Genomic DNA, 16235 nt, shown 5'->3' on the forward strand with positions numbered 1-16235 from the left:
GTTTCGAATTTTGCAGCTGCCTTGGGTGGAGACCTGCACAACCCTTCCTCGCATATGGAATGCTACCTAAGTCATACACTGACTTTGTGGGGCTCGTTAAAATCCTTTGATTAACACACATAACAGCTACCCCCCAACAAAACAAGTATGAGGCCCTCTGGCATTTGTTAGCTGTGCAACTTTGGAGAAATTACTTAGCCTCTCTGATTCACAGTTTCCTAACCTTTAAAATGAGTAAAAGGGTTTACTTCATAGGGTTGTTGTGAATGAGTTACTCTGTGTAGGCTCTTTGGACAGGTAATGGAACATTTTAAGCACTAGCTAAAAGTTAGCCTCTGTGACTTCATTATTGTTGCTATTTTATCCTTCCAGTTTGTCTGCACAGCAGGAATCAGTGACACCATTTTCAGGAAGAGGAAACCGGCTTAGAGAGGTTAAACAGTTTGTCTAGGAGCCACCCCAACCTGTAAGGACTCTTGGTCATGAGAAACGGAAATCCATACCATCTCGCTGAAGGCTGATGGATACCTGCTGTCGCATGGAACCCTAGCATATGCTGTAACTGTGAATATCAACCAGGACTTCTTACTTGTGAACAAGAGAATTCCACTCCTGTTTTAAAAGAAATGAAAAGAAGTGTAAAGGAAGAGTGATGGGGGCGCACGCATGGCCAATTGCAGATAGGGTGAGGCCCCAGGGTGCCTGGAAAGACAAAAGGAGGAGGGCTGAGCACCAGCAGCCTGGGCAGGCAGCAGCTGTTCAGTCGACATGGGTGAACTGTCCCTGGTCAGCCACTTACAATTGTGTTTGTTCAGCTCCGGACATAAAGCCTGTAAGTGGAGGTCCCTGGGGTGGGCAGAAGGATCTTGTTTCCCCACTAACACAGTGAGACCGTGCCTGGAATGACTTATCCCTGCAGTGACTCACAGAGGAGAGAGGTCACTCCTCCAAAGGAAACAAAGACTTAATTTGGAAGGCGATGGGCACTGGATCGTGAAAGCATGTAAACCTGCTCTTTGCCAGCTCTTGACCATGAACTGACCAGGGACAGGATTGCCCCTGAGACTGTCTCCCACTCCCATTTTTTGAGCCCTCTTTATATTTCTGCTTCATTCATTTCTCTCTCTTTCCCTGAAAACTGACTTTCTTTGCATCAGGTAGAAAGTGGCTGGCCACAGCCTCAGGATTTGTTGACTGGGGGGCTTCCCAGGTGGTTCAGTGGTAAAAGAATCTGCCTGCAATACAGGAGACCCAGGTTCAATCCCTGGGTCAGGAAGATCCCCTAGAGATGGAAATGGCAACTCCATTCCAGTATTCTTGCCTGGAGAATTCCATGGACAGAGGAGCATGGCGGGCTGCAGTCGATGGGGTCTCAAACAGTACGATATAACTGAGTGGCTAACACACACCAGCCACAGCTGGGCTGAATCTCTTAGCACAGTTTCCGTTTTCCAGACAAGGAACTGATTGGTCCAGCTCAGGTCAGTTGTCTACTTTGCTCCAATCAATTGAGGCTGGGAAGGGCGGAGCGGGGCTGGTGGTGAGGAGACGATCTGAACACCACCAATGTGATTTGGGAGAATGGAGCAATTTGCAGGACAGGCTTGGGAACTTGTCCTAGAATATGGGTCCCTTTCTGTGGAATTTGTAAGTCGTTGCCTGTATTAAACTACCCGCAATCGTGGTTCAATGCTTTGACATCTCCATACCCACCTAGGTGGGAGCTGGCCTAGTCTGGGGTCATTCCCAGTATCAAAAGTCTTCAGAGACCCTCGCAGCTCAGCAGGACAGATATGACAGGACACGTGTCCCGTGAGACCAGAGGCAGGAGTGACCCCGAATTGGCTGAGGCAGCCCTGGAGATATCGGAGGAGGAGGGAGGGGGACGGGTATGAGAAGAATTTGGGACTGTGTGTTCCGTGAGAAGATGTACAAAGTGAATGAAGGCATGACTCTGCCCTAGGCAGCTGTGCCCCGACACACAGGCAGGTAGCTGGGACTCTGGTTCCTGGGGTCTGAGGCAGTGAATCCAGGGATGGAGGAGAGAGTTGGAGCCCAGAATGAGGGGTTAGAACTCAGGAAGGGCCTGAGGGACATCAGCCCAGCTGCCTCACTGCAGACTCACAGCCCCGGGGATGTGGAGCCTTCCTCAGCGCCCTCCCTGGGTTGGTGACAGAGCTCGGGCCTGCCAACTGGTCTCTGGGTTCTTTGCTTGGGACACTCCTCACCTCATACACTATCTCCTGTGTTTCATTTTAGAATAATGCTTTATTCTGAGCTTCTCACCCAAGTACAGGGAAGGATATGGGATATGATCTTCCCTCAGAAGGGCTGTGGGTTTGATGTCACCTTGGATTCTATGTGTGTGCTGTGCTTAGCTCAGTCGTCAGGCTCCTCTGTCCATGGGGATTCTGCAGGCAAGAATACTGGAGTGGGTTGCCATGCCTTTCTCCAGGGGATCTTCCTGACCCAGGGATCAAACCCGTGTCTCTTATGTCTCCTGCCTTGGTAGGCAGGTTCCTTACCTCCAGCACACCTGGGAAGCCCCTTGGGTTCTATAGTTATTTCCAAATGTGAGTTATTGACTGTAGTGTTTCTTTCTCCTCTCCAATGAACCGAGAGAGTGGTCCAGGCCAGTTACAACTCCTCTACGTGCTTCAGGAGCTGTCCTGTGAAGCCTATTCTTGTGTCTGGATCATTTGAGGCTCTGAGGAAAATCTTGCAGGCCCAATGTCACTCCAGGTCTATCTGAAAGAAATAGAAATTTGGACATCCGGAGAATCTAGAATGCGATCCCAAGGGTGAATTCACCCAGGAGAGACTGGCTCCCCTCCCCAGCCAGTCAGACCATACTAGGGCATCCACTGAGGTTTTGCTGAAACTGAACATATTTAGGGGCTAATCCACTCCAGGATTCTCCTGAAGATAATTTGTAAGTCTCTCTTTTCTTTTTGAACTTTAATATTAGCATTTATTTTAAAATAGGTAATAATTATATTCAGATGGCTCAAAGTTCAAAAGTGAGAAGGGTAGACAGCACAGTGTTTTTTGTCCCCCGCCCCCACCCCTCCCCAGGCAGCCAGTTCCATCATGTAAAAGCAGTCAGTGCTAATGGGTAATTTGCTTTCTCGAGGGGAGAATCTGCCTGATGAGCACGGGTTACCGTTGGTGTCAGGAATTTTCTGTAAGACAGTGTTAGCTGGCATTCATTCCTCCTGAGCCCTAGCTGCTCCAGATACCTCCCAGAGCTGCCGGGAGGCAGTGGGCAGAAGATTGGCTCTGAGGGCAGGTGTGGAACCTGGAGGCTGTCTCTCACTCCTTGTGGGATCTCAGCCAAGTCCTGGTCTCGCACTGACTGGCCCAGTCTTCAAGACCTGGGAGCAGTGAGAGAACCTCCTTTACAAGCAGGTTGAGAGGGTTATGCAACATCACATGCATCCTCAGTACATTCTGGGGCATGTGTATTACACAAATAATTCTTTCAGTTCAGTTCAGTTCACTCACTCAGTCGTGTCTGACTCTTTGCTACCCCATGAATTGCAGCACGCCAGGCCTCCCTGTCCATCACCAACTCCCGGAGTTCACTCAAACTCATGTCCATCGAGTCAGTGATGCCATCCAGCCATCTCATCCTCTGGCATCCCCTTCTCCTCCTGCCCCCAATCCCTCCCAGCATCAGAGTCTTTTCCAGTGAGTCAACTCTTCACATGACGTGGCCAAAGTACTGGAATTTCAACTTTAGCATCAGTCCTTCCAAAGAACACCCAGGGCTGATCTCCTTTAGGATGGACTGGTTGGATCTCCCTGCAGTCCAAGGGACTCTCAAGAGTCTTCTCCAACACCACAGTTGAAAAACATCAATTCTTTGGCACTCAGCTTTCTTCACAGTCCAACTCTCATATCCATACATGACCACTGGAAAAACCACAGCCTTGACTAGATGGACCTTTGTTGGCAAAGTAATGTCTCTGCTTTTCAATATGCTATCTAGATTGGTCATAACTTTCCTTCCAAGGAGTAAGCGTCTTTTAATTTCATGGCTGCAATCACCATCTGCAGTGATTTTGGAGCCCCAAAAATAAAGTTTGACACTGTGTCCCCATCTATTTCCCATGAAGTGATGGGACCAGATGCCATGATCTTAGTTTTCTGAATGTTGAGCTTTAAGCCAACTTTTTCACTCTCCTCTTTCACTTTCATCAAGAGGCTCTTTAGTTCTTCTTCACTTTCTGCCATAAGGGTGGTGTCATCTACATATCTGAGGTTATTGGTATTTCTCCTGGCAATCTTGATTCCAGCTTGTGCTTCTTCCAGCCCAGCATTTCTCATGATGTACTCTACATATAAGTTAAATAAGCAGGGTGACAATATACAGCCTTGACGTACTCCTTTTCCTATTTGGAACCAGTCTTTAATATGTGTGTGTATATATATATATAGTTGGAGTATATTTGCCTTACAGTGATGTGTTAGTTTCTGCTGTACAATGAAGTGAATCAGCCATCCATATGTATACACTTATCCCCTCTCTCTTGGACCCTCCTCCCACCCTCAACCCCTGTCCCACTCATCTAAGTCATCACAGAACACTAGCTGAGTTCCCTGCATTATACAGCAGGTTCCCACTAGCTATTTACTCTACATGCAGAGTATACATATGTCAGTCCTAATCTTCCAATGCATTCTACCCTCTCCTTTCCCCTTGGTGTCCATGTGTCTGTCCTCTGCATCTGCGTCTCTATCCTTACCCTGCAAGCCAGTTCATCTGTACTATTTTCCTAGATTCCATATATACATATTAATATACAATATTTGTTTTCCTCTTTTTTACTTACCTCACCCTGTACAAAATTACATATGACCCAGAAATCCCACTCTTGGGATATACCCTGCTGCTGCTGCTGCTGTTAAAGTGCTTCAGTCATGTTCGACTCTGTGCAACCCCATAAACAGCAGCCCACCAGGCTCCCCCGTCCCTGGGGTTCTCCAGGCAAGAACACTGGAGTGGGTTGCCATTTCCTTCTCCAATGCATGGTAGTGAAAAGTGAAAGTGAAGTCACTCAGTCATGTCCGACTCCTAGCGACCCCATGGACTGCAGCCTACCAGGCTCCTCCATCCATGGGATCTTCCAGGCAAGAGTACTGGAGTGGGGTGCCATTGCCTTCTCTGTGGGATATATCCTGAGAAAACCATAATTCAAAAAGACACATGTACCCCAACGTTCATTGCAGCACTATTTACAATAACCAGGACATGGAAGCAACCTAAATGTCCATCAACAGATGAAGGGATAAAGAAGACGTGGTACATATATACAATGGAAAATTATTCAGCCATAAAAAGGAACAAAACTGGGGCATTTGTAGAGTTGTAGGTGAAACTAGAGTCTGTCATACACAAACAACCCTTGATATCACCCGTTCACAGCCTGACCCTCTCACGAGAATATGGCCCCCTGGAGGGCAAGGTGTGTCTGTCACCAGCACCACTGGATGCCCTGTCCTGGCACAGAAGTTGGCAGGTGGCAGACACTCAGTAAATCACCATCACTGCTAATGTTGTGAGGCACTGGCTATGGGCCAGGCACTGTACCAAGCTCACTGCAGACAGACTCACAATAGCCCCTCTCTGAGGTGGCTGCTGCTCCATTCCTGTGTAGATGGGGGCATGGGAGCACAGAGAGGCTGTCCCCCAACCACAGAGCAGCCACACCAAGATGTGATATCTGGCAGTCCAGGGGTGACACCAACTCTAACTGATTTGCCCGGGACCACCCTAGTTTTAAAATGGAAAGATCCACCTCCCAGAAAAGGGCAAAGGAGAAGGTCCAGATCAAGATGAAATGAGTAAGGTACTTGCCTGGGGCCCAAAATTTAAGTGGATGCCCAAACACTCAGTAATCAAGAGAAATTACATTTTAAGGCAGTATTTTTAAAATAACAAAAATTAATGTAAAATAGTCATGATGAACAAAATAACAAAGTTTAAAGAGTCAATTCCTGTGTGGGTCACCACTCCCCTCCTCATGCCATGAGAACGTGTCACAATGAGGCAAAATCATGAAGCGTCTCAGGCTGGTCAGTGGAGACAGGGAGGCTGGCCTCTCTTCCTCCCACCAGTTGGGACCCAGGGGTCTATCCTTCTGGTTTTCCTTAGCTTTGAGCAAGCAGGCGGGGAATCTCTGGGAGAAGTAGGAATGCTGCTAAGTCGCTTCAGTCATGTCCACCTCTGTGCGACCCCATAGACGGCAGCCCACCAGGCTCCCCCATCCCTGGGATTCTCCAGGCAAGAACACTGGAGTGGGTTGCCATTTCCTTCTCCAATGCATGAAAGTGAAAAGTGAAAGTGAAGTTGCTCAGTCGTGTCTGACTCTTAGCGACCCCATGGACTGTAGCCTACCAGGGTCCTCCATCCATGGGATTTTCCAAGCAAGAGTACTGGAGTGGGGTGCCATTGCCTTCTCCGAAGTAGGAACAGCTGCTGCAAAGCAGAAGGAATTGCTGAGTTTAGAGTAATTCTAAGAGGTGGTATTCTCTCCCAGAAACCTGCAAGGCTAGCAAGGGGAAGACTGAGAGGAAGGCCGGAACAGGAGACAAGAGAGCGTTTTCTCTTAACATCAGTGGGAGAGAGGACATCTCTGTTGAGAAATGCTTCAAAAACTCCATTTGCAGTACAGGCTGCAGTCAGGGTTTCACTGGCAGCTGAAAGCAGAGTAAAGGGAAAGCTATTGTGTAACACAGGAAGGAGCACTGAATTGGAGCCTGGTGGAGGATTTTGGATGCAAGAGAGGAGACAGAGAAGGATGCTACTGCAGGAACTCCATGTGAAGCCTCTTTGTGACTTTCCATCTTCATCTTAAATTACATTTCCAACCATCACAAATTGCTGGGAGTGAAGCCTGTCACAAGACTGCAGAGGCCAGGGTCTGTGTGGTCCCTGGTCCACTTCTGGATTTCATTAACATCACATCTGCAGGAAATGGATTCATCCACTCTTTCTGGGAAGGTTGGCTCCTCTGTGACTGTTAGCAATTAAGAGGTTCCAGAGTGATTTTGCTATTGACCGAATGCCTAGTTTTGTATCCACTTTAGTTCTCACTACTTTTGGGATAATGGTAATGCTCTCCCAGGTTATTATAGTGGCTTTGCCACTTGGTGGAGATTTATGGAGCTCATTTTGGGGCACTCATAAATTTGAACTCTTGGTTTTATTCCTGAACTTGTTTTTCTCCCTGTTGGCTCAGACGGTAAAGAATCCACCTGCAGGGCAAGAGACCTGGGCTCCATCCCTAGGTTGGGAAGATCCCTTGGAGAAGGGAATGGCTACTCACTCCAGTATTCTTGCCTGGACAATCCCATGGCCAGAGGAGCCTGGTGGGCTACAGTCCACGGGGTCACAAATAGTCAGACACAGCTGAGTGACTAACCCTTTAGTCCTCTGTCCTTGTAGGATAGCAGTAATGCCCTCCCAATTTATATCATGACTTCACCACTTGGTAGATTTATGGAGCTCATTTTGGGGCACTCAGAAAGTCAAACTCTTGATCTGATCCTTGAACTTGTTTCTCTCTCATCCACCAGTAAATGGCACCACTACCTACCCAGCTGTTCAAGCTAACTCCCATCATTCTCTGTAGATTTCCTTTTTTTCCTTCCATCCCATCCATCAGCGAGTCAGATGGTCTTGCCTCCAAGCGTGGTGGCCTATGATAACCAACCACCCAGGCCAGGGGTTTTTCCATTTTAGCACTAAATGTCCCATGTCCCAGGAAACCCCTTAGTCCCAGGCCAACAGGGGCAGTCGGTCACCCTACTCTGCTTTGGCCACACTTGTCTGATACGCACAACTGCGTACTCTCCAGCTGATCTCCCTCCTTCACTCTGCACCCACGGCTATGCTCCACACTGCAGCGGGGTGAGCCTTCAGACAGCTGACTCGGATGGCACCCTCTGCTTGAGACCCTCTGATGCCCCTAAACCCACAGCTCCCCCCAGCATGTCCTCTCGAGGCCTCATGTGATGGGCTGTGGCCTCACTTGGCCTCTCTGCTATAGCACTTCCTCTGGAACCACCATCTCATTATGACAAGTCCCCTCACCCCACACACATCTGCCTTCACTGTCCCCCTCTTCCCAGGATGCTGTCCCCGGGTCTCCACATGGGGCTTGCTTCTCACCATTCCAGTCTTGGTGCAAATGTCACCATCTCAGAAAGGGCTCTCCTACCACCCAGATCTCAAGTGCCACCACCACACCCCCCCCCCCAAACTGTCACATTTTATCCCATAACTCTGTTTTATTCTCCTCATGTACGAGTCACCACTAAAACAATTGTGTGTGTATATATGTTTGTTGATTGCCTTTCACCTCCTCTCTACTCCCCTAAGACGTAAACTCCTTGATAGTAGGAACTTTCTTTCCCTCATTCTCCCCAACACCTAGAACAGTGCCTGGCAAACAGTTGGTGCTGAAGAAATAAGTGGAAACAAGGCTTCCCTTCACAGATTTCAAATTGGCAGAAGCCATGGTTTCCACCCTCCAGAGGCTTTAAGTACTTAGGGGCTGGAGAACACAGCAACAGAAGGAGGACCTGTGGTTGTTATTTGAATCATTTAAAGGAAAAGAAGGCCCCTGAGTAGGTTAAGTCCTGAAGGAAAATGGGATTTCCAGAGGCAAAATTAAGGACACTCCAAGGGCATTCCCTGCATGTGGAGGATGAAGGCAGGAACAGCTACACTCAGCGATCTGTCCTTGGCATGACTTTCAGAGTTTGCATAAAGTCACCATTGCCTGGGCGATGAGACCTCCACAGAGGTAGCCAGGAACCGTGGAAGGCTCTAGAGCAACATACCTGAGGGCTTTTGGGGGGAACGTCATTCAGGGTGGTGGGGAGAACCATCAGTCTGCTGCAGCACTGATGCTTCTGTGAGTACTGGGAGAAAGGAAAACATGGTGAATACTCAGAGGGGAGAATTACTAGGGCTTGGGGGAAATTTGGATCTTTGTGGCAAAGGGGAAGGAAATAACCAACCAGTTGCCTAATTCTATTGATCTCCAATAGAATCAATTAGAATTGATCAATAGTTTAGGCAATTGCAGAAATCAATAACACAGGGAAAGCCAGTAGAGAGAGCAATAGAATTAAGACATTGGTTAGATTTTTTGGCAAAGAAGAAGGGCTTTGATAGCTGAGAGCCTCTGGGTTGCAGGTTGGAGAGGCATCTCTGTGGGAGGGACTGGTTTGGGAGGGTCCTTCTCGTAAAATAATGAGCTTCCCAGGTGGTGCTAGGGGTAAAGGAACCTGCCTGACAATGTAGGAGACCCAAGAGATGTGGGTTTGATCCCTGGGCCAGGAAGATCCCCTGGAGAAGGGAATGGCAACCCACTCTGCCAGTATTCTTGCCCGGAGAATCCCATGGACAGAGGAGGCTGGTGGGCTACGGTCCATGAGGTCACACAGAGTTGGACATGACTGAAGAGACTTAGCATGCATGCACACTCATAAAATGGTTTTGCAGACTGTTGCATGTGGGGCACTAGTGGGAGGTCCAAGTGAAGCTCCAGGGCAGCTTTAGGACCCATGGGGCTGGGGAGAGAGAGGTATAAGTCACTCCATCCACAGAAAAAGATTTTTAAACTTTTGGGATGAAGGACATTTGTAGATGTGAAAAAAGATCAGACCCACTCTTTAGAAAAATGCACAAATCCACCTACTCTGAAAAACTTCATTCAGGTTCAACCCAGCTGTCAAATGGATATTTTTTTGTTTGTTTATCTTTTGTGTGCCCTGGAGATTGGCTTTTAGAAAGGATTCTTTTATGAAAAGGATTATTCTGAAAAGATAATCCCTTATGGAAAGGATTATTCTATAAAGATTTAAGTTTCAATTTTTAAAACCTCTACTTCTCCCTTCATCTTTTTTTTTAAGCCATGCCTTCAGCAGTGAAAGCACAGAGTCCTAGCCACTGGCCCACCAGGGAATTTCCCTTCTCACTTCATCTTAAATTCAGTTGTAAAATATCTTTTTACTATGTATAAACCTACCAAAGTTTGAACAACTAATTTAAAAATCACTTTATTTACATTTTAAACTTCATTTGCACTTTCAATATATTTGGTTTCTTTAAGTCATTGTGATTATCGAATATAATAACTAGATAGTTACCTCATTTTTATGAATCTAACAAATTAAACCTTAAAATAATGAATTTTAAGTACTCTTAAGTGTTCTGATATGGTTTAAAAACTGAATAAAATTTCAATTTAAGTTCACAAAAATCTACATCAATTATGCAATCATTATTTTAAATTAAAATTTCTGGGTTCAGTTCAGTTCAGCTCAGTCACTCAGTCATGTCCCACTCTCTCCGACCCCACGAACTGCAGCACAGCAAGTCTCCCTGTCCATCACTAACTTCTGGAGTTTACTCAAACTCATGTCCATTGAGTCAGTGATGCCATCCAACCATCTTATCCTCTCTCATCCCCTTCTCCAGGCTTCTATCTTTCCCAGCATCAGAGTCTTTTCAAATGAGTCAGTTCTTCACATCACGAGGCCAAAGTATTGGAGTTTCAGCTTCAGCATCAGTCCTTCCAATGAATATTCAGGACTGATTTCCTTTAGGATGGACTAGTTGGATCTCCTTGCAGTCCAAGGACTCTCAAGAGTCTTCTCCAACACCACAGTTCAAAAGCATTATTTCTTCGGCACTCAGCTTTCTTTATAGTCCAACTCTCACATCCATACATGAATACTGGGAAAACCATAGCCTTGACGAGATATACTTTTGTTGGCAGAGTGATGTCTCTGCTTTTTTAAATGCTGTCTAGGTTGGTTATAACTTTTCTTCCAAGGAGCAAGCATCTTTTAATTTCATGGCTGCCGTCACCATCTGCAGTGATTTTGGAGCCCAAGAAAATAAAGTCTGTCACTGTTTCTACTGTTTCACCATCTATTTCCCATGAAGTGATGGGACCAGATGCCATGATCTTCATTTTCTGAATGTTGAGCTTTAAGCCAACTTTTTCACTCTCCTCTTTCACTTTCATCAAGAGGTTCTTTAGTTTTTCTTTGCTTTCTGCCAAAAGGGTGGTATCATCTGCATATCTGAGGTTATTGATATTTCTCCCAGCAATCTTGATTCTAGCTTGTGCTTCTTCCAGCCCAGCATTTTTCATGATGTACTCTGCATATGAGTTAAATAAGCAGGGTGACAATATACAGCCTTGATGTACTCCTTTCCCTATTTGGAACCAGTCTGTTGTTCCATGTCCAGTTCTAACTGTTTCTTCCTGATCTGCATACAGATTTCTCAAGAGGCAGGTCAGGTGGTCTGGTATTCCCATCTCTTCCAGAATTTTCCACAGTTTGTGGTGATCCACACAGGCAAAGGCTCTGGCATAGTCAATAAAGCAGAAGTAGATGTTTTTCTGGAACTCTCTTGCTTTTTCGATAATCCAGCAGATGTTGGCAATTTGGTCTCTGATTCCTCTTTCTTTTCTAAAACCAGCTTGAACATCTGGAATTTCACAGTTCATGTATTGTTGAAGCCTGGCTTAGAGAATTTTGAACACTACTTTACTGCTGTGTGAGATGAGTGGAATTGTGCGGTAGTTTGAGCATTCTTTGGCATTGCCTTTCTTTGGGTTGGAATGAACGCTGACTTTTTCCAGTCCTGTGGCCACTGCTGCTGCTGCTAAGTCACTTTGCTGGCATATTGAGTGCAGCATTTCACAGCATTATCTTTTAGGATTTGAAATAACTCAACTGGAATTCCATCACCTTCACTAGCTTTGTTTGTAGTGATACTTTCTAAGGCCCGCTTGACTTCACATTCATTCCAGGAGGTCTGGCTCTAGGTGAGTGATCACACCATCATGATTATCTGGGTCATGAAGATCTTTTTTGTACAGTTCTTCTGTGCATTCTTGCCACCTCTTCTTAATATCTTCTGCTTCTGTTAGGTCCATACCATTTTTGTCCTTTATTGAGCCCATCTTTGAATGAAAAGTTCCCTTGATATCTCTAATTTTCTTGAAGAGATCTCTAGTCTTTCCCCATTCTATTGTTTTCATCTATTTCTTTGCATTGATCACTGAGGAAGGCTTTCTTATCTCTCCTTGCTATTCTTTGGAACTCTGCATTCAAATGTGTATATCTTTCCTGTTCTTTGCTTTTTGCTTCTCTTCTTTTCACAGCTATTTGTAAGGCCTCCTCACACAGCCATTTTGCTTTTTTGCATTTCTTTTTCTTGAGGATGGTGTTGATCCCTGTCTCCTGTACAATGTCATGAACCTCCATCCATAGTTCATCAGGCACTCTGTTTATCAGATATAATCCCTTAAATCTATTTCTCACTTCCACTGTATAATTGTAAGGGCCTTGATTTAGGTCCTACCTGAATGGTCTAGTGGTTTTCCCTACTCTCTTCAATTTAAGTCTGAATTTTGTAATAAGGAGTTCATGATCTGAGTCACAGTCAGTTTCTGGTCTTGTTTTTGCTGACTTTATAGAGCTTCTCCATCGTTGGCTGCAAAGAATATAATCAATCCGATTTCAGTATTGACCATCTGGTGATGTCCATGTGTAGAGTCTTCTCTTGTGTTGTTGGAAGAGGGTGTTTGCTATGACTAGTGCATGCTCTTGGCAAAAATCTATTAGCCTTTGCCCTGCTTCATTCTTTACTCCAAGGCCAAATTTACCTTTTACTCCAGGTGTTTCTTGACTTCCTACTTTTGCATTCCAGTCCTCTAAAATGAAAAGGATGTCTTTTTGGAGTGTTAGTTCTAGAAGGTCTTGTAGGTCTTCACAGAACCATTCAACTCCAGCTTCTTCAGCATTACTGGTTGGGGCATAGACTTGGATTATTGTTATACTGAATGGAAACGAACAGAGATCATTCTATCATTTTTGAGATTGCATCCAAATACTGCATTTCAGACTCTTTTGTTGACTATGAGGGCTACTCCATTTCCTCTAAGGGATTCTTGCCCACAGTAATAGATATAAGGGTCATCTGAGTTAAATTCACCCATTCCAGTGCATTTTAGTTCACTGATTCCTAAAACACCAACGTTCACTCTTGCCATCTCCTTTTTGCCTTGATTCATGGACCTACCTAACATTCCAGGTTCCTATGCAATATTATTCATTACAGCATCAGACTTTGCTTCTATCACTGGTCACATCCACAACTGGGTGTTGTTTTTGCTTTGGCTCCATCTCTTCATTCTTTCTGGAGTTATTTCTCCATTGATCTCCAGTAGCATATGGGGCATCTACTGACCTGGGGAGTTCATCTTTCAGTGTGCTATCTTTTTGCCTATTCATACTGCTCATGGGGTTCTCAAGGCAGTAATACTGAAGTGGTTTGCCATTCCCTTCTCTAGTGGACCGCATTCTGTCAGACTTATCCACCATGACCCATCCATCTTGGGTGGCACCACATGGCATGGCTCATAGTTCCATTGAGTTAGACAAGGCTGTGGTCCATGTGATCTGATTGGTTAGTTTTCTGTGATTGTGGTTTTCAGTCTGTCTGCCCTCTGATGGAGAAGGATAAGAGGCTTCTGGCAGTTTCCTGATGGGCGAGACTGACTGAGGGGGAAACTGGGTCTTGTTCTGATGGGCGGGGCCATGCTCAGTAAATCTTTAATCCAATTTTCTGTTGATAGGTGGAGCTGTGTTCCCTCCCTGCTATTTACCTGTGGCCAAACTAAAGCGGGAGACCCAGGTTCAATTACTGGGTGGGGAAGATCTCCTGGAGAAGGGAATGGCAACCCACTCCAGTACTCTTGCCTGGAGAATTCTATGGACAGAGAAGCCTGGTGGGCTACAGTCTATGGGGTAGCAAAGAGTCAGACACGACTGAATGACTTCACTTCAAACTATGGTAGAGTTAATGAAGATAATGGGGACCTCCTTCAAAGGGTCCCATGCATGCACTGCTACGAATGCCCCCAGCCCTGCAGCAGGCTGCCATGGACCTACGCCTCCACTGGAGACTCCTGGACACTCCCGGGCAAGTCTGGGTCAGTCTCTTGTGGGGTCACTGCTTCTTTCTCCTGGGTCTTGGTGCACACAAGGTTCTGTTTGTGCCCTCCAAGAGTCTATTTCCCAGTCCTGTGTAAGTTTTGGCAGCTCTATGGTGGGGTTAATGGCACCTCCTCCAAGAGGGTATATGCCATACCCAAGTCTGCTGCACCCAGAGCCCCTGTTCCTGTGGCAGTCCACTGCTGACATATATCTCCACAGGAGGTGCTCAAACACAGTCTGTCTCAGTCTCTGTGGGGTCCCTGGGTCCTGGTGTGCACAAGGTTTGTTTGAGTCCTCTGAACATCTCTGGTGGAAATGGGGTTTGATTCCAAATGTGGATTCGCCCCTCCTACCATCTTGCTGGGGCTTCTCCTTTGTCCTTGGGTGTGGACTGTCTCCTCACAGCTGCTCCAGGGCCACACAGCAATGGCTCCAGCGCCTACGGTCTTGCTGTAGGCCTTTTGGTTTGATATAGTCCAATTTGTTTATTTTTGCCTTGTTGCCTTTGCCTGAGGAGAAAGATCCAAAAAGATACAGCTAAGACCAATGTCAAAAGGTTTACCTACTCCTTATGTTGTCTTCTAAAGGTGTTATGTTTCAGGTCTTGTATTTAAGTCTTTAGTCCATTTGAATTTGTTTTTGTGTATGGTGTAAGAAGGTGGTCTAATTTCATTCTTTGTGTGTGGCTGTCTAGTTTTCCCGGCATCATTTATTAAAGAAACTTTTTCCTCATTGTATATTCTTGTCTCCTTTGTCATAGATTGACCACGGGTGAAAGAGTCAGTTGCTAAGTCTGACTCTTTGTGACCCCCACGGACTGTAGCCCAGCAGTCTCCTCTGTCCATGGAATTCTCCAGGCAAGAATACTGGAGTGGTTTCCATTCCCTTCTCCAGGGGACCTTCCCAATCCAGGGAACAAAGCTGGGTCTCCTGCACTGCAGGCAGGTTCTGCACAAAAATAAACCCTTAGATGAATGGAACAGAATAGAGAGTCCATATAGATTGACTGTATAAGTGTAGGTTTATTTCTAAGCTCTCTGTTCTGCTCCATTCATCTATGTGTCTATTTTGTGCCAGTACTATACTATCTTGATTACTACAACTCTGTAGTATAATTTGGAATCAGGAAATGTAATGCTTTGTTATTCCTTTTCAAGATTGCTTTGACTATTTTGGGTCTTTTGCAGTTCTATTTTAGAATTATTTGATCTAGTTTTCTAGAAAATTTCATGGCTATTTTTTATAGGGATTGTGTTGAGTCTGTAGATAGTTTGAGGGTAATATAAGCATTTTAACATGAGTATGGAATATCTTTCCATTTACTTTTGTTGTCTTCAATTTCTTTTATTATTGTTTTATAGTTTTCAGAGTACAGATCTTTTACGTCCTTCATTAAATTTATTCCTAGGTATTTTATTCTTTTTTTTTTTGATGTAATTATAAATGATGTTTCATTTTTCTTTCTGATAGTTTATTATCTGTGTATAGAAATGTAACATATTTCTGTATATTAATTTTTATTTTATTTTTATTCTATATTGGTATATAATTGATGAACAATATTGTGTTAGTTTCAGGTGTACAGCAAGCTGTATATATTAATTTTGTATCCTGCAATTTTACTGAGTTTTTTTGGTAGAGTCTTTAGAGTTTTCTATATATAGTATCATCTACCAATAGTGATAGGTTTACTTCTTCCCTTCCAATTTGAATGACTTTTGCTTATTTTTCTTCTATGATTGCTGTAGCTAGGACTTACAATGCTATGCTGCATGAAAGTGGTGAGATGGGCATCTTTGTCTTATTCCTGTTCTTGGAGGAAAAGCTCCCAACTTTTTACCATTGAGTGTGATGTTAGCTGTGGGTTTGTCATAAATGGCCTTTAGTATGCTGAGGTGTGTTTCTTCTGCACTCACTTTGTTGTGAGTTTTTATTGTAAGTGGATGTTGAACTTTGTCAAATGTTTTTTCTGCATATATTGAGATGGTTATATGATTTTTATCTTTCATTTTGTTAATGTGATGACTCATGTTGACTTATGAATATTCAATCATCTTACACTCTTGGCATAAAGTCCATGTGATCATGGTGTATACTCCTTTTAAAGTATTATTGAATTCAGTTTGGTAATATTTTATTGAGGATTTGTTTTTCCAACTATTTTTTTTATCCAGGATATTGGCATTCAATTTTATTTATTT

At 44.8% G+C, this 16235-nt stretch overlaps 1 long non-coding RNA gene across 1 annotated transcript; it reads left to right on the forward strand.

Annotated features, from left to right (window-relative positions):
- Positions 1-5128: 5128 nt before the first annotated feature.
- Positions 5129-7063, forward strand: LOC132345494 (uncharacterized). Its single transcript, XR_009494857.1, has 2 exons — positions 5129-5852; positions 6543-7063. It is a non-coding gene; the product is annotated as an uncharacterized lncRNA (long non-coding RNA).
- The last annotated feature ends 9172 nt before the right edge of the window (positions 7064-16235 follow it).

Source organism: Bos taurus, chromosome 6 (genome assembly GCF_002263795.3).
Source record: "Bos taurus isolate L1 Dominette 01449 registration number 42190680 breed Hereford chromosome 6, ARS-UCD2.0, whole genome shotgun sequence".
NCBI classification, from domain to species: Eukaryota; Metazoa; Chordata; class Mammalia; order Artiodactyla; family Bovidae; genus Bos; species Bos taurus.